Raw genomic sequence first — 18,417 nt, forward strand, 5'->3', positions numbered from 1 at the left:
CAGTAAAGAAATATTTACAGGAATGTTGCTTGAATATGAAATTCTTTAAAATGTGTATTTACACACAAACAACAGAAAAAATACCTTTAGAAAACTTAGAGGTAAATTTCAAAACTTCGTTCCATTGTTTCTTGCTCTCTTTCTCTTTGTCCCTTTTTTGATAATAATAACACATGGAAAAGTAGATTTGTAACAATGTCCTTCAATCGGGCAGACAATAACATGGGCTGATGATTTTGAATCATTTGTATACTTTGAAGTAGATAGTTTTTAAAGGGAAAAATCATAAAACAGGTTAATCATGTGAGATGGAAAATTGCAAGAAATGATAAAGATATCAAGAGGGGCTAGGTAGCCTAGACAATAACTGGTAGGATCGAGGTAGTTAATCTCTTTCCATAACTAAAATGTTGACTGATCACTGATAATGTAATGAATACACATAATTTTTCTTTATTGGCTTGTTTTAGAAAATAGTGTTAAATGCAGAGTGAAGAAAAATGATCTTAATCTAAAGCCATAGTTGCAGAGACAGGGCCTCTGAAAGTGTGATCCTGGTGGGACGTGGGTAAGCCATAAAGATGCCTGGAACTGCCTGCTTTATTTCCAATGTTAGCAGGTTTTGAGTTGTTATCACTACAGTGTGGTGTTTAAAAACCTGAGTTTTGCACTCAAAGAGACGTAAGTGTGAGTTTAGTCCTGACGCTGAATAATTCTGTGGTCTTGAGCAAGTTCTTGAGAGGTGGAGACTCTTGGTAAGCTGATGTGGTGTGTGGCTTTGAGCTGTCCTGTTGTGTATCTCGACTTTCTCAAGTCCTGCAGTTCTGACTGGGGATCACATCTGACATTAAACAATATGACTAATTCCCCAAGGAAGATTGGATAACCAGTCTCATTGCTTTGAAGTATCATCTCATATAAAGTGTGTTACAAATATGTGCAATCACATAATGAATCTGAACTAATGGCTCTAGCATATCTTTTAATGAAATCTCTCAAATTACCAGTTAAATTTTGTGGCAATGTCAGGGCAGTGATAGATATTGGGGTCTCTACCTGGAGGCTATAAGATTAATCCACCAACTTAGATGTTCAGAAACTCGATGATTGTATGTCTCCCACACATGCCAGCTACCATTGTCATTATTATTAGTAGTAGTATCAGCCTTACTTTCTTGTGGTTTCATGCAGCTTTTTGTTGATTCCTTAAGAGGTAGCATCTCTTTGTAATTCAATATGGTGTGATGTTTTGATAAGTATTGTTGCTGATCCTGTAAAGTTGAAGGAGAGGCTCATATCATTGAGAATGGAGTATTCCTTAGAATTTGGTGAAAAATCAGGCAAGATTTTCCATTTGTAAGGTTTCCCATTACGCTGAGCTCTTCTAGGGCAGGGGTCAGCTCTCTTGATTGTGTCTGTGTCCCTTGAGCCTGGCACAGTGTCTGTTGAATCTTCAAACTGAGCACTAACAAGAACCATTGCTGAGAGGGCAATCTACCAGAAGAGCTTGATCTGTCAAATTTTGCTGTGTTCTGTCACTAGCCCATTCCAGAGGCTGGAGTGGTGGTCTTTGCCGAATGTACTCAGGCTGTGGAGACTGGCTTTTCACTTTTTGGATTTTGAAAAGTTGGAGAAATCAAATGGGCTCAGATCTGAGATAGCCCAGGGAGTTGTGAGTCCTCCTTTGGAGCCGGTGATGGTAGAAGATGCTGGTGGGGCTCTGCCCAGACCCCTGCTGTCTTCCTGTGCTCACTCCCAGCTCCTGTGTGTGTTGCTTCTAAGGGCTTACACCTGTCACCTGCTTCAGAGCCCTGCCCCTGGGCTGCTGCAGCCAATGATGGGTTGGTGCAGGAATGTTAGAGAGCAGCGCCCCTGCCTCAAGTTGAAGAAGCTCTGAGGTGTGTGATTTGCACTCTGAACGCCCATGGAGATTGGGCTGAGGATGGGACTTTGCCTGCAATCACATCCTTGCATGGCTTCTTCCCTTTCTCTGTGCTGTTTCTCATTTCCCTTACCAGTTTCTCCTGGAAATAATTTCCTAATGAACCACTTGCTTGTGAATCCTCATCTCAGGATCGGCTTCTAGGGAGCTTGATCTGAGACGGTAGTTAATGCGTACTTAATCTCACGACTGTGTTGATGGAAAATAGTAAGAAAGTGCTTATGAGCCTATTCTTGGCACCTATGGGTCACTATCCAGGAATGAAGTAGAAAGCCTGGAGGGGATCAGGGGAGTCCAGGTGTTGCTGGAGGTGGTTGTCATACTGGGGCAGGCACCGTCAGTCACTTGTGGCTTCCCTTGTGTGCTCCTGGCAGAAGTCTTGGACTTGGAGTCTTCCTGCTAGGGCAGGAGGCATCACTGGCTTGCCTTAGAGGGAGGAGAGGCATGGTCAGCCTCGGGGAGGAGGTCCCTGAGGGGAATGGGAAGGGATGAAAGCAGCCAGGAGGAAACCTGGGTTCACGTAAATGATCACTGTGTGACTTTGGGCAACTATGTTCCTTCTGGGCTTCAGGTCTCCCTTCTCCTGTGCTCAGAAGCGAGGAAGGTGGGCAGCTACGTTAGGTTCAAAACATGTTTATTGAGCAACTACCATGTGTGGGCTCTAGTGCCTCCACATTTAACTCTCTTAAAACCCCAAGGTGTCGGGAGTAGTGCCCCATTTTAGAGAGTAAGAGAATAAGGCCCAGAAAGGGAGTCAGTTGTCCAGGCTTCCATGGCAAGTAAGAGCCAAAATTAGACTTCATGAAACCATGTGTAAGTGTGGACTTCATGGTGTGATCATGTCTTCACTATTTATTTTGTACTTGAAGGGTTTGGTATACAATTATAGAAATATAAACATAATTACATTTATTGAAAAGACTTTCCTTTCTCCATTGTATATTCTTAGCTCCCTTGGTGAAGGTTAACTCTCCGTAGATGTGTGGTTGAATCAACGTGAACTCGATAGAATAATAAAAAAAAATAGAGGAATAAAACCCTTTGTTTTCAATTTCACGTTTTTGGTTTTGTTACTCCTATTCCTTTCAAATCAATCTTCCTCATATGCAATCTATTATAATGTGTGAAAGAGCTTAAGGAGTAGGTGTTCTATTAGACTTTGATAAAATCTTTTGGTGACTTTAGTTTTAAAACTAAGTCAGGGTGGCATGGCATGATTCCATCCTGCAGAAATTAATGTGGCTACTGTACAGGAAGTGCATGTTTTTGCGCCAGGCTACAAAATACTGTTTGCTGACTGAATCTGTGAATGACAATAGAAACTTCAGTGTTTTACAAGTGACATTTCCTCAAGCCATGCTAACATCCTTGGCCACCGTGAGAACAACCGCAGGTGCGAGGCCACGAGAGGGAGTCTGAAAGTTGCTGCAGAGGTCATCTAACCCGGTGCTCCTCCGCTGGGCTGCTACACCTTGTGTCAGTGCCCCAGCCACACCCCAGGGCAACTCATTGAAGGTCTTGGAGGTGAGGCTCTGATTTTTTTAGTTTCCAAGGTGATTTCTAATACTTTTACATTAGAACAAGCTGAGATCAGATGCTCCAGTGCAATTACCAGGATGTTTCCCGAACACCTATAGATTTCAAATTGCTCTTGACCATCAGCTTTTTGGGCAACACATTCCACTTTATACTTTCCCAAGCATCAGTAAACTTGGGTTAAATGTCCCAAGCTCTTTCACAGAGCTGTTCCTATTAATCTCACTCAGTTATTTTTCTTTTGGAAACTGTGTGTATTTAATAGGGAGTGACAAGGGCTTTTTTTCACTCCTACAGAGTATTGTCTCTGCGCTATTCAAGTCTGGTATTCCTAAATGCCACACAATTATGGGAATAAGCATATTGTTTCAATAGGAGCAAAGTTTCTCTTCATTTCATCGACTTTTCCAGTTTGTTCGAGTGATGACTCACATTGGATATTAGGATTGAACGTTTTGTTTCATTTTTTTCTTTAGTATACAGTTTTTCTTCCCATTATAAAAGTAACATATGTCCATTAAGAGAAATTTGGAAAATAAACAGTAGAAGGAAGAAAATAACATCCATACTTCCATATCCGAAAGTAATTATTGTTACTATTTTCTTTGCGTCTTTTTTTCTATGCCAAGATTTCTTATAATGGTGTGCATATATTTTTATTCTTCTGTTTTCACTTCACTTCACATCATATCATTATCATTTTTCCAATGTCTTTATACACATAATTTTTAAGGGCTGCGTAACATTCTCTTGAGTGTATGTCTCATAATTCACATAACCATTTCTGTATTGTTTGATGTTTAGTCTGTTTCCAATTTTGAAATATAATTTCTTGATCTTTATAAGTTAATAAACCCTTTTCCATAAGACTTCGTTTTTGTGACATATTTATAAAACTCACCTAGGATGATTACATGAACCCATTATTTCCATATGAAGTAATTAGAACTTGTAGCATTACTACTCAGTCCGCTGACGACAAGCTTTATCAGACTATCTAGGGTTTACGTATGAGCAGGACTAGGTTGGGCATATTGCCTGAACCCTGGGAGGTTTCAGTTCCATCAAATATGAGGATTTCCTGAATGGGTGGCTGTTAGGCCACCAACACCAAGTTCCAAGTTTATTTTTTCTTAATCATTGCATAACATCAAAAAAAGCCCAAAATGTTCTGCTTTATAAAATGTATTAGTGACACATGTAAATCCGCAAACATCAATAATTTGAAACAGTTTGAATATAAATTTTATATCATAATTACTAGCTATACAGCACTCATATTTGAGGTCCATGCATCAGTTCTGGTCTGCAGAGTTTCTGGAGTAAATTTGGGCGGTGATTCAGAAGTTTGGCTGGCAGATCCTTCAGGCAGCTACAAAGAGCCTTCTTTGTCCTGCCAGATTAGAGGCATGTAGACCGATGGTCAAAAGACCTATCATTTGCTTTTGAATTCTTGGAAATATCTTACCCAGGAGAGAGGAAATTCATGTATGGCGTTGCCCTTTGCTGGATTTGATCCAATGTCACTCTTGGGGCAGAGTGGATTATTTTTCGTATTATACATGCTCTTACTTTTTCTCTTTGAGCACCTGCAACAAAAAATACCAAAGATCATTGAACTTAATGTGTCTGAAGCTGATACATACTTAGTGTGTCTGTGTGCTTCTTACAAGTCGGGGGCGGGGGAGCCGGTGGGAGCATCGAGGTTCTGGGATTCTGTTAATCACGTGGGAGAACCGATGAACACTACATTGAGTTACCTCATCTTCATCAGGGCCTGGGCACTTGCAGCTGGAGCGGAGACGTCTGTGGTTAAACACAAGGCAGAACACCAACTCTCTGAGTTTTTCATCTCTAGCCCATAAAGTAGTTTATACTTTACGATGGTACCGTGGGGTCTAGGGGACAACTATTTGGGATCCGGATGAAGAGACTTGCATATTTGAAAGGAAAATATGAGGTGAAAGAATTGATTCTTCTTTCCTTAAACAATGTTAATAAAGCAAAGTATTATGGGCTTAAATGATAATGAGTTCAAAAGCAAGCAAATGGGAGTAGTCTCAGTGCTTTTTGGACTCAGTGGAAGTGGTTTAAAAATTAACTTTTAGCTCACACTGCTAACTCACAATAAAAGTGTTTCAAAACTAGCTTCATCCTCAATAAATTAATTTCAGTTTCTTAAGTCTTGGACTGATCATTTCTTGGGCAGTTTGTGTGTGTCAGCTTTGCAGATGGAAGGGTCCATTTGCCAATGGGCTGGTTTCTGTATGTGAGCAGTGACGTTGCTATAGTTCTTATAAATAGATTTTCCATTGTAATCAATTATATTGCATGAATACAATTTTTTTAAGTGTTGCATTTCCAAATGGTGACTATTTCCCAAATGAGGTACATCTTGAAATAACGGGAAATTATAACACTTCAAAACTCCACACATGGGCTTTGCAGTGGCATCTCCTGATTTCTTCTTAAAGTTTATGCAACCCAGATGTTACTGCTCCCTTTTGCTCCTCTTAAAGCTCCCTCAAAGAAACCCTCTCCCACATAAAAGTGTTAGACAGCAAGGTAGAGTTGAATGAAGGTTTTGTTGGGCATGTAAATGAGGAGGTTTATTTCACACTCCATGGCAAACACCGTGAAATTTCATTTTAACTCTTTTCTTCCCCGAAATTCCGTTTCTCTGCTGCTGGCCGTTGTAACCTCTCCTTCTCCCAGTCCGTGCTCAGTGTAGTTGGCTCCAGTCTCCTTTTCTCAGTGTCTGGGGCCCCTCCTATTTATCTCCCTTTTATCTTGCAAAGTAGTGTGGTTCTTCCTTGGCTCCAAACTCAAACCCATCACAGCTGCCTACCAAAATAGCAAGCTCATCCGTTGCTAGGACCCGCTTATCTTAGTTGACAACGGAAGTTAAAAATACACCAAGTTCTATGTCATATTTAAAACTTGATTCTCCTTTTTAAAAATAGGTTTATGCATCTCTTTTCAGTTGTCCTAGGGAGGAGATCTAGAATTTCTTTTGAAAAGACAAACCCAACCTAAACCACAAAGGCCTTGGAGATGTTAGAGCATTATTAATGTAAACCCTTCTTAAGACCTTAAAATATGACAACTAAAAGAGGTGATAACATTATAGTGAATAAGTTTGCTTTCAATCAGAGCCCACAGGTTGTCTATACCAAACCAAACAGATGTTTTAACTTAAAGCATTTGTCAGTTAACTTCTTATTGTTGATTAACACATTTCTATTACAAGGGTATTTTGCTTTAGATGTCCTGAGATAATCTCAATGGGTTAATTACTTTTTTTTAAATTGAGGTAAAATTGGTATGCACCATTATATAGTTTATATACAAATATAATATTTAAATATAAGGTGTATGACATTATGATTTGATATCTGTATACACTACAAAGTAATCAGCACCAAAAGTTTAGTTACTGCTCATCATCACACAATTGACCTCCTTCACCCATTTTTGCCTACTCCCCAATCCTCTTCCACTCTGGTAACCACCAGTCTGTTCTCTGTTTCTATGAGTTTGTTTTTGTTTTATTCATTTGTTTTATTATTTTAGATTAGACATATGAGAGAAATCATACAGTATTTGTCTTTCTCCATCTGACTTATTTCACTTAGCATAATACTTCAAGTTCTGTCCATGTTGTGGCAAGTAGCAAGGTTTCATTCTTTTTTATGGCTGAGTAGTATTCCACTGTATGTATATACCACATTTTCTTTATCCATTCATCCACCAATGGACACCTAGGTTATTTCCATATCTTTGCTATTGCAAGTAATGCTACAATGAACATAGGAATGCGTATATCTTTTCCTCTTTTTGTTGTTCTTTTTTGAGGAAGATTAGCCCTGAGCTCCTATCTGCCGCCAATCCTCCTCTTTTTTCTGAGGAAGACTGGCCCTGAGCTAACATCCGTGCCTATCTTCCTCTACTTTATATGTGGGATGCCTGCCACAGCATGGCTTGACAAGCGGTGTGTAGGTCTGCACCTGGGATCCAAACTGGCGAACCCCAGGCTGCTGAAGTGGAATGTGTGAACTTGACCGCTGCACCACTGGGCCGGCCCCTATATCTTTTCCTTTTTAGAAAAATTTTTTTAAATTGAAGTATAGTTGACATACAGTATTGTATTAGTTTCAGGTTTACAACATACTAATTAAAAATGTATTTACATTACAAATAATCACCCTGATAAGACTAGTTACCATCTGTCATAAAAAGTTGTTATAATATTGTTGACTGTATTCCCTATGCTATATATTACATCCTGTGTCTTATGTATTATGACTGGAAGTTTATACCTCTTATCCCCCTTACCTGTTTTGCCTTTCCCCACATGCCGCTCCTCTCTGGCAACCAGCAATTTGTTCTCTGTATCTATGAGTCTGTTTCTGTTTTGTTTTGTTTGTTCGTTTATTTACTTTTTAGATTACACATATAAGTGAAATCATATCCTTCTTTCTCTGTCTGGCTTATTTGACTTAGTGTAAGACCCTCTAGATCCATCTATGTTGTCACAAATGGCAAGGTTTCATTCTTTTTTTTAGGGCTAAGTAACATTCTATTGTGTATACATCAATGGGTTAATTTCTTCCATGCACTTTAGATTGGTATATTATCTGTCTTTTGTGGGTGGAAAATTAAGAAGACTTAAAAGAGTACAAAGAAAACATAGAAATTACTCTTGATTTTACTGACTAGATCTGAGTAAACTACAATGAACTTCTGAAGGCATTTCATTACTTCCTGTCCTCCTCCACTTTTGTTTTCTCCTCTTCTTTTCCCTCAATTCCTCCATACGATATCCATTTAAAAACAATTGAGATTATGCTATATCCTATTGTCATGGTTTGAACAGTGACCTCCCTCCCCCAAGATATGTCCACTGGAACATGTGCATATGATCTTTTTGGGAAAAAAGGTCTTTGCATATATAATTAAGTCAAGGTTCTTGAGATGAGATCATCCTGGTAATCCAGTCACATGTGTCTTTATAAGAGAAGAGAAAGGAAGAAGATACACAGAAAAGAAGGTGCTATGAAGATGGAGGCAGAGATTGGAGTTATATAGACTCAAATCAAGGAAAGCCTGAGGCTCCCAGAAGCTGGGAAAGAGGCAAGAACAGATCCTTCTCTAGAACCTCAGAGAGAGTGTCACCTTGCTGACACCTTGAGTTTGGAATTCTAGCCTGTAGAACTGTGGGAGAATAAAGCTTTGCTGTTTATGGTCATCTGTTACCGTGTACCTAGGGAGCGAATACTCGCTCGTTTTTAGCTTTTAATTGAGAGGTTCTATGTTTGTCTACTTGTCCATTCTTTCACTCATTAAATGTCTCCTATGTGTCAGGCAGAATGTTATATGCTGGGGATGCAGAGTTAAATAAGACATAATTTCTGCCCCAAATGTAATGTAATCGTACATGTACGATACATGATAGGTTTATTTCTAGAATTGCCATGATGCTCTCATATTTCATTATTTTTACTCATGGATGTGATGAATGAGCAAAATGACTCATCTCATTAGGAATGTGCAGCTTTCAAAAATTCTTATCAGTATTCAGCCTCTGTAGACAAACCAGTGCCAGGTGGTAGCAAACCTTAGTAGGATTAGGAGCCTGGTGGGAAATGGTGCTTTGAAGCTGTAATTCAGGGGAACTTACCACCTTTAAACTTGAGTAGTATTCTCAAAAACGAAGATCTATGTCCTTATTTCATGTCAGGAATTTAAAAAATTTTCCCTACTGGGGCCTGCCCGGTGGCGCAGCGGTTAAGTTCACACGTTCCGCTTCTTGGCAGCCTGGGGTTCGCTAGTTTGGATCCTAGGCACAGACATGGCACTGCTTGGCAAAAGCCAAGCCACATATAAAGTAGAGGAAGATGGGCATGGATGTTAGCTCAGGGCCAGTCTTCCTTAGCAAAAAGAGGAGGATTGGCAGCAGTTAGCTCAGGGCTAATCTTCCTCAAAAAAATAAAAAAATAAAAATTCTCCCTACTTGTTAATCTTTGGCAGGGGTTAGATGTGCAACAATAGAAGAAAATAAAAATAGGGGCAGAGAGCATAGAAAATAAGAGTAATGATCTCTAGATTAGATCTAGCGACTCAAATGCACCTGGGTAATTTGGGGAATGTAAGAGTGATATTGTCAGCAACACGTGGAAAGAAAATTCTGGCAGTGGCATTGTGGACCAGTTACGAGAGATAAGGAAGAAAGAGAAGGTGAGATTGGGATTGTGATGCTGAACACTGCAGATGGAAGGAAATGGACTCTAATGATGGAGAAAGAATAGGTTTTGAAGATGTGACGAAAGTTGACAGCATTTTTAAGTGGAGAATATATGTGGAATAAAGTATGCTTTCTGTAAGGTTTAGAAAAGAAGTGAGCATTTATTCAAAATAAATACTTATTGGAGTTTAAATTTGATTAATGTTTAGCATTAAGCCCAGTATGGGAGAGTTCCAAGGGAAAAGAGAAAAGCAAAGCATTGAGAAATGCAATTGAGATTAGAGAGGGCTTCGTGGAGGAGAACACATGAACATCAGTGAAGAGTGGTGGGGCGCTGCTGGCAACAGGGCATGTGTTTCATTCAGATAATCTGATCTGCTCTGCGTGTCAGTCAACATGTGCTGAGGCTTCATCAGGGACATGAAGCAGAAGTGTTACAGGGGCACTGGGAGTAGGACAGGGATTTGTGTTTACCGCTCATCCATCTATGATTCAACTGACATTTCTGTAACACTTCTCTGTGCCAGCTGCCATGCTAGATACTAGGGATACAGGGATCGTTAAGACCCACATTCCTCCCCTCAAGGAGCCTGGAGTCCAGGGGGAGGAGGTGGACAATAGACTATTATTGTATAGCAATAGGTGCCATGATAAAAGGAAGCGTGAGGTGCTCTGGGAGGACCCTAACACAAGTTTTGGGAGGCGGGTAGCAGGGATATTATTATCTCAGATTAACTCATGGAAGAATTGGCTCCCAGCAAAGGGATCAGCCATTTAAGAGCCAATTGAATGGTGGGGTGAGAGGGAGGGGAGAACACAGGAGGATTAGGAAAGGGTCTGGACTGTAAGGGATGACTAGCTCTTCATAGGTTTTTTGCAGAGAAAGGATAAGAACATGCTGGAAGCAAAATACAGATAAATGAACTAGCATAAATTCATCCTTACCCCATCCCTTTCCCATCTCTCCAACTATGTGCTCTGATAAAATGTAGTCCAGCCATGACTGCCACCTGCATATATAGGCTACTCTTTATAGGGCTGTTGGATGACACAGCAGTGAGAACCTCTGTTGTCCTTCTACCGATGAGGTGGGAAGGTATTGGGGAAAGCCCCGCAGTCTGGTGTCAGGAGACTGACGTCTGGTCCCTGCTCTGTCACTACTTGACCCTTGACGAGGACAAAGGACTTCAGTTTTCTCATCTATAGAACAAGGGGTTTGGATACCAGTAATTCTCAAACTTTTCTTTTTCCAATCTGCAGAACTCTTTCAAACGAAATCTTATATGGAAGCCTAATATATGGAACAGACACAAAAAGAGGGCCAGAGAGTATGGAAAGTAAGGTTGCTGCTCAGGATGAAACTGGGATGGGGGCCAGAGCAGGTGCCCTCGGCTGCCCTCTCACCCTCTGTGATAGCCCCCAAGGGCCTTCCGTGAACATCAGTGGACCACATGGCACTCCTCCAAATGAGATCTGAGGTCCAAATCACTTGGGATGCCGACCTATGGGCCCTCCCCAGACCTCCTGAATCAAAATCTCTGCGTCTGGGGCCTGGAATCTTATTTTCAATCAATCAATCAATCAATCAATCAATTTTTATCCACACCGAATTTGAGTACAATTGGGCCAGGTATTCAAGGTCCCTCCCAGCCCTTAAATACTTTGACTCTGCGAAGCTCTTCGGCTGTGTCATGATGGTGAGGAGCCTAAGAAGGGAAGTCAGCGGCTCTACAGGATAAAAAGATTTAACAGAAAATGGGAGTTTGGAAGTAAGGATGGGTATGATGGTAATAATAATAAAAATAAAATAATAACAATAGTAGAGATGATGGTGGAAAAGGAGAGTCAGATATAAGAGAGTAAGTTACAGAATGGATTAGGGAAAGAAGAGAGGAACTTTAACCCTAGGATCTTCCAACAGTGAGGATATTTGTATTCCAGAAGGAATAAATGGTAGCAGAATGTAAGGAGACAATTCAGAGCATGAGGCTGCCAGAGTTAATGCCCTGGCCAGATATTCCCACGAGTCATGCTTGTCTCTATTGTAGCACATAATGTCATGATGGTCTTCTTACCTCTCATTTATTTGTCTATGTTTGTTGATGCTTGTTATGTGCCAGGTACTGTGTTAGGTGCTGGAAATGCAGTGAACCCAAACAGACATGGTCTCTGCAACCATGGAGCTTAGTGTCTAGCAGGGGGATGTAGACAATAAAATAGTCATGCTAAGTAGTGTATAATTACAAGCTGAGGCAAGTGCTGCTAAGGAAAAAGTTATGGTTCTAAAGAAAAGTTATTTTGTCTGTGTGGGTGAGTGGGCAGAGGTAAGTCAAGTTAGGAATGGGTTCTTTGAGGAAGTGGTAAATTTGAGCTGAGAACTTAATAACTACTTAATAGCCAGTTAATTAGGCAAGGATGAGGTGATGGGATGGGAAGGAGAATTACACAGTGGGAACAGCATGTGCAAAGGCCCTGTGGAGGGAAAGAGGATGTGATTATGAGAGACTGAGTGGCAGAAGCACAGAGAGTAAGGCTGAGAGATCAGTGTGAGACAAGGCTGGCAAGGCAGTTAGAAGCCAGACTCTGCAGGGCACATTAAGAGTTTGAGTTTTTTCCCCAAGAACAGAGAGAATACATGGAAGGATTTGCTGTTGGAAAAGCTCATGCCTGCTGCATGGAGGAAAAGCCAGCGGAGGAGGGCCAGGGTGGATGTGGGAGAGGGTGGTTGCCTGTTGCTCTACTTGTCTGTCCTTCCTTATACTATTGTGAGTTACGGGAGCCTGAGATCATCTCTTATTACCATCACCTAACTGAACAGTGTCCTACGTGTAGTCGATGCTCAATAATTGTATGGTGGATGAGCCAAATGCATTAAAATGAATTAAATGAATCATTTTGAGCTAGATCAGAATATCTTTGAGGTATTTCCCTTCTCCCTACCCCCTTTCTTCCCTGAAACTAATATGGGGTAAGGGGAGGTGGCCACATATTGCGTGTTCTGTACTCATCATTGTCTACTATCATTGGCATTGGAGAATAGTGTTTACTGTGGGGTCATTGGACACCAAACTCATCTGTAATCCAAGTGCTCAGTGTTACTAGGGGTCTCCCTGACATGGCTGCACCTTAACATGCGTGAAACTGTGTCTGACATTTAAAGAAAGGAAGAGGATTAAGTCCATCTGGGCTTCATTTCTGAATTAGCAGACCTCAAGGAAGTATTTGAAGCAATGCTTACTGTTTCTTTCACAGCTGCCCGTGGGTTGCAGCATGTCAAAAAAAACCCAAAAGTGTGGACCCTGGGCAGCCCCAGACACTTGGGTGGGGATGCAGAGATGGGCTCCCTCGTGTCTGCATCAGACATTTCCCTCCATCAGGACTTTCCGAATCGCCTGGCTAATGAATCCTTTTAACCCAGCTCGCCTCATCTGGTTACCTTGCCCCTTTCCAGGCATTTGTGTGTTCAGACATACTTTCCCTCTTCACACTGCTAAATTTAAGGCTCAATTTTCAAATCAAATCCTCATCTGGCTGGCTGCTGAGAAATCACATGTGGAGAGCTGAGAGACCCAGGCAGGGAACTGTGCCCTCGCTTCTGGAGAGCAGATCTGGAAACCATATGAACTGTAAATAGTTTTAAAATGTAAAAAAGTAAAGTTTTCTGCCAAAAGGAGAGAGCTGAGGTTTTCTTCTTTCTAGACTCAGTTATTAGGTATCTGCTGGAAATTACTGACCTCTTGCATGCAATCTGTTTGCTGTCAGCTGGGCCTGGACAATCCAGGTTTAACCCCTTGAGGATTCTGCTCTGCCAACACTTGCTTTATGAGAACTAGGTTTTGGGGCTCATAGCGATGTAAGTTGTTAGGTACATGATTTTAATGGAAATTTGCCTTCTTTCACTTAGTGCTTTATTCTGAAACTTGGGTGATAGAAATAAGTTAATATTTTTTAAGACAAATAGAGCCTAATTTTCCAGTAAGTGCAGGAAAAAGAATAAGTAGGAAAAGTGATGTGGCTTCCTTGATTTGCTCCCCATTAGGTCACTAACGTGCCACAACAGCACTGCTCACTTGAGAAATATTGTTCAGCATATGTCCTGTTTTCTTTCTTGGGCTTTCTCTTTTTCACTCAATCCTTCATTACAGAAAGTACTTCTGTAAAACCTCTTTTTTTTTTTTTTTTTTTGGCCTTTGGCCTCAATTCTTGATGCCGAGGCAAAGAGATGCTGTCACTCTTTCTTGTACATAGACTACCAGTGACCCCCTTTCATTCTGTATTAGCAAATATCTCCAGATTCTTCTTTTTTTGTCTGTATTCCAAATCTTGTTCTTCCTCTGTGTCTCTTTTCTCATTCTTCTTCTGCGGGTAGAGAAGAAAGAACACTGGAATCGAGAGACCCTGAATGATAGAAAAACGACATTCAATATAGGCCCTTTTAAGTAGAGAACATTTTAGAATATGAGATGTCTAAAAAAGCAGAGATTATAGCAGAGCTTAAGCAAATAAATATGCAAGGGCTCACAGCACAAATACTTAGAACTGGCGTGCTGATTTGTTGGCATTGTGTTTCCAATCTGGTACTGATAATGTTGAACTAATAGAAGTTCTACTCAGTGGTACCCAATTATTGGCCACCGTCCCCAGCATGAAATCTCCAAATTAACCAAATCGAAAATACAACTCCAGCGGTGGCTCTTGTGATTAGGAAAGAAATTCAGAACAGAGAAGATTGTTTATACACATGTTTAGATCTGTTTTTGCAGGATACAAATAAAACCATGAGGCCTGAAGCCCCCGATAGCTAGAAAGCATAGAGGGCTTAGGGGAGTGTGAGACCAGCCTGTCGTTGCTCTGAAGTAGAAAAATGTCATCCTGGAGCTGAGTGGAGCGCACAGGATAGAGAATTTTCCAGAAAGTAATGAAAAGGGCAATTTTTTGGCAAAAAGCTTTCATCTTCCTAATAGAGAAAATCACAGTCTAGTCCAGACAAAAAAGCATCATCTAGACATATCCAGGGGACAGAAAATTGTAGAGATTTTGGGAGTTGAGAGATGCCAGAGAGAAATGAAGGAATTGTATTAGAAGGCCTTTATCATCCCTCTTGTCTCTACAACATGAGAAATGGAACCACAGTTTGATGTATCAACTCTCAACTCAAAGCTTCCAGCTGTTCCAGGGACATAGAGAGCTGCAGTGTGTGGACACAGGGCAGCGGATGTGCTGGGACTCCCACCAGGAGCCAGGCTTACCGAGGCCAGCAGGGCCTAGAAAGAGTGGACTCGTTTGGGAGTTCTCCTTCATGTCCCAGGTCGGGACAGGGGAGAATGTTACAGTTGCTGCTTAGTCTCCAAACCTATTGGCTTGACTTGGAAAGACTGATAGGCTCAACAATAGATTCAATCTTGTTGAGGCCATTTGAATTATTGTCCCAGCACTATTGAAACAAGACATATGGCAGCTCTGAACCAAAGAGGAATGTGTAGGTCTGTCTATCTTAGTTCCCCAAATACTGAGGATCTTCTGTGTACCAGTGATAATTAACATGCCATGCTAGTTTCATGATTCACATTTTGTGGAGAGATGACAAAATGGATAGTTTCACTATAATGAATAGGATGATGGGGGTATTCATGGACTGCCATGGAAGTACTGAAGAGGGGGTACTTAGCCCAGTCTAGGGGTCAGAGGAGACTTCCTGGGAGAAGTGAGTCTTTAAATAAAATTAATCAATTAAGGGGTCGGCCAGGTGGCACAGTGGTTAAGTGCGCACGTTCCGCTTCTCAGGGGCCTGGGGTTTGCCGGTTCGGATCCCGGGTGCGGACATGGCACCGCTTGGCACGCCATGCCGTGGCAGGCATCCCACATATAAAGTAGAGGAAGATGGGCACGAATGTTAGCTCAGGGCCAGGCTTCCCCAGCAAAAAAGAGGAAGACTGGCAGTAGTTAGCTCAGGGCTAATCTTCCTCAAAAAAAAAAAATTAAGAAGGTAAAAGGGGCTGGCCTGGTGGTGCAGTGGTTAAGTTTGCACATTCCACTTTGGCGGCCCAGGGTCCCCCAGTTCGGATCCCAGGTGTGGACCTACACACTGCTTGTCAACCAAGCTGTAGTGGGGTCCCACATAAAAAGTAGAGGAAGATGGGCACAGATGTTAGCTCAGGTCTAATCTTCCTCACAAAAAAGAAGAAAAAGAGAATGTAAAAAAACCCAGAAAAGTCAAAATTTCTACTTTTTAGAGAAAAGTATATCCTTTATTGTTGTATTGGTTTATTTGTTTTTTGCAAATATGCATATATGCAAAAAAGCTCATGCAGCATATACAATTTTGAATTCCACTTTTTTATTTTGACACGACTCATATACAACTTTAAAAATTCTTTGAAATGTAGTTTTGATAGCTAAATAATAGATGTGGTATAATTGTTCATTCCGCTATTGTTGTATAATTATTTTTTGTTTCTAATTTTTTATTTCATACATAACTCTCGGGCGAACAACTTGGAATGTAAATGTTGTATGCATCTTTCATTATTTCTTTAGGTTGTATTTCTAGGGACTCTAGATTTTACCTTTTTTTAAGATTCTTCATATATATTGTTAAATTGCTTTGTAGGACGTTTGTGCCATTTATCCTCCCATTTGAACAAAGGAGTGGTTTTTCCACAACATCATCACAACTTTGAGTATTATCTTTTAGAAAATCTAGGCCAACTGGATAGGTATAAACAGGTGTCTTTTAAAAGACATTAGCTTTAAAATTCACTAGTTTCTAGTGAAGGTGATTATTTTTTCAAATATTTGTTAACTGTATTATTTCTCTTTTTAGTGACTTGTCTATATTCATTGCATATTGTTGGTCTATAATATATTTTTGTGTTCTGCGATGGGGTTCACTGATGGATGGACCCAATTCCTGATGAAGGGGCGTCAGAATATATTTTAAATTTTGTCTTCTAACAATTCCTCCGGTGGGAAACAATGACATCCCTACATTGTACACAGAGATGTTGCTTCAGGGTCTTAGCTGGTGTAGTGTGTATGTTGAGTATAGTTTCTCCAAGCAGGACAGGGTTGTGCTAAGCCATCTACATTCCTGACAATTTTCTTTCTATAAAACAACTCAGATCAAAATATATTCCTGCTAAAAATTCCTTTGTAACTCCCATACACTATCCTTACCATCACAGCACCTATTCCAATCAAGCTTCCAGCTAGCCTTCCTAACATTATCTACAATCCCATGGAACGTCTTGCTTTTCTTAAATCTGCAATGTGCTCTTTTCTTTCTCCCTTTTTCATCCATCAGGGCTCAGCTCTTGTGTTAATCATTTCTGGAAATCCCTCCAATATCTATTTCAGGGAGGTAGAACAGTCGGTACCCTCTTTGTGCTCCCAACAGCATGTACACATCACCAGGCTAGAGTTAAGCACGGCATTTCAACAGCGCATTCTAGGCTTTCCCCTTGACTGTGAGCCTCTTTGGTGCGGGAACCATACTGTGTTTACACTCAGTGCTTGGCCCACTGCCTGACATATAGTCGGTACTCGATATGTGTTGACTTCAGCAGAATCCACTTATTCTTTCAACCAGAAATGTACATTCATGACATAAATCATAAAGAAGAAATTGGAAATTTAAAGATGTGAAAGAAGTTGGCATCCCTGTGGGATGCGCATCTTGCCTTATAACCATATGAAATGTAAGTCAGAAGAGCATACTTTGAAGAAAATGAATAATGATTTTATTCTCGAAACTGTTATACTTTGCCCTGCATTGATTCATCCTATCCTTACCCTTTTTCCAGACTTTATGGTTATCTCTGCTGGATTTTTAGGGCTTTCTCAGCAGGTGTAGCCATCTGGAACTATTACTCACTTCAGCCCTAGAACTAAATATGCTAATAACACAGCATGGGTAACCAAGTAAAAAACTAGTCCATTCAAATATTCATTCAAGAAATATGTATAGAGCCCCTAATATGTGCCAGACTAGGGATATAGAAATGAGCAGGACAGACACGTCCCTATCCTGAGGAGCCTACTATCTAGTGAGGAAGAGAGACTGTAAGCAAAATTCTAATATGTAATATGGTTTCAGGTAGTTATAAGTGCAGCAAAGAAAACAGAATAGGATAATAGGATAGAGAGCAATGGGATGGGAGGCGGGGAGATGGATTTAAATAGGGTGGCCAGAGAAGGAGATGATATTTGAGTTGAGAGGGAGCTAGCCATGCCAAGATCTTGGGTAAAAGGAACAATAAGTATCAAGTCCCCAAAGTGGCAATGAACTTGACAGTAAGATGTCTACTGTGGCTAGAGCATTGTGATTAAGGGAGGTTCAGAGGGGTTGGCAAGAGCCAATTCTTATAGATCATAGTAGGAAATTCCAATTTTGTGCTAAATGTAATGAGAAGCCATGAGAGAGTTTTAAGCAGAAGAATGACATGGTGTGACAAAGAGATTTCCCTGGCTGCTGTGTGAACAGTGAACAGCAGAGAGGGGCAAGAGCAGAATGGAAGTGACAAATTGTGAGTTTCCTACTGTTGTCCAGTTGAGATGATGATGCCATGGACTTGGAGGTGAGGAGAGAAGAAGTATGAATAGTTCTATTTTTTTTTAACAGTTTTATTTTTATTTTTTTTATTTATTTCATTTCATTTTATTTTTTTTGAGGAAGATCAGCCCTAAGCTAACATCT

The 18,417-nt window shown here is 40.6% G+C and overlaps 1 protein-coding gene across 7 annotated transcripts in view; it reads left to right on the forward strand.

Annotated features, from left to right (window-relative positions):
- ATP8B4 (ATPase phospholipid transporting 8B4 (putative)) overlaps positions 1 to 18,417 on the forward strand; it is a 216,204-nt gene that overhangs the window by 69,353 nt on the left and 128,434 nt on the right. The gene's annotated exons all lie outside the window — the stretch shown is intronic.

This window comes from Equus asinus, chromosome 2 (assembly GCF_041296235.1).
Source record: "Equus asinus isolate D_3611 breed Donkey chromosome 2, EquAss-T2T_v2, whole genome shotgun sequence".
Classification (NCBI taxonomy): Eukaryota; Metazoa; Chordata; class Mammalia; order Perissodactyla; family Equidae; genus Equus; species Equus asinus.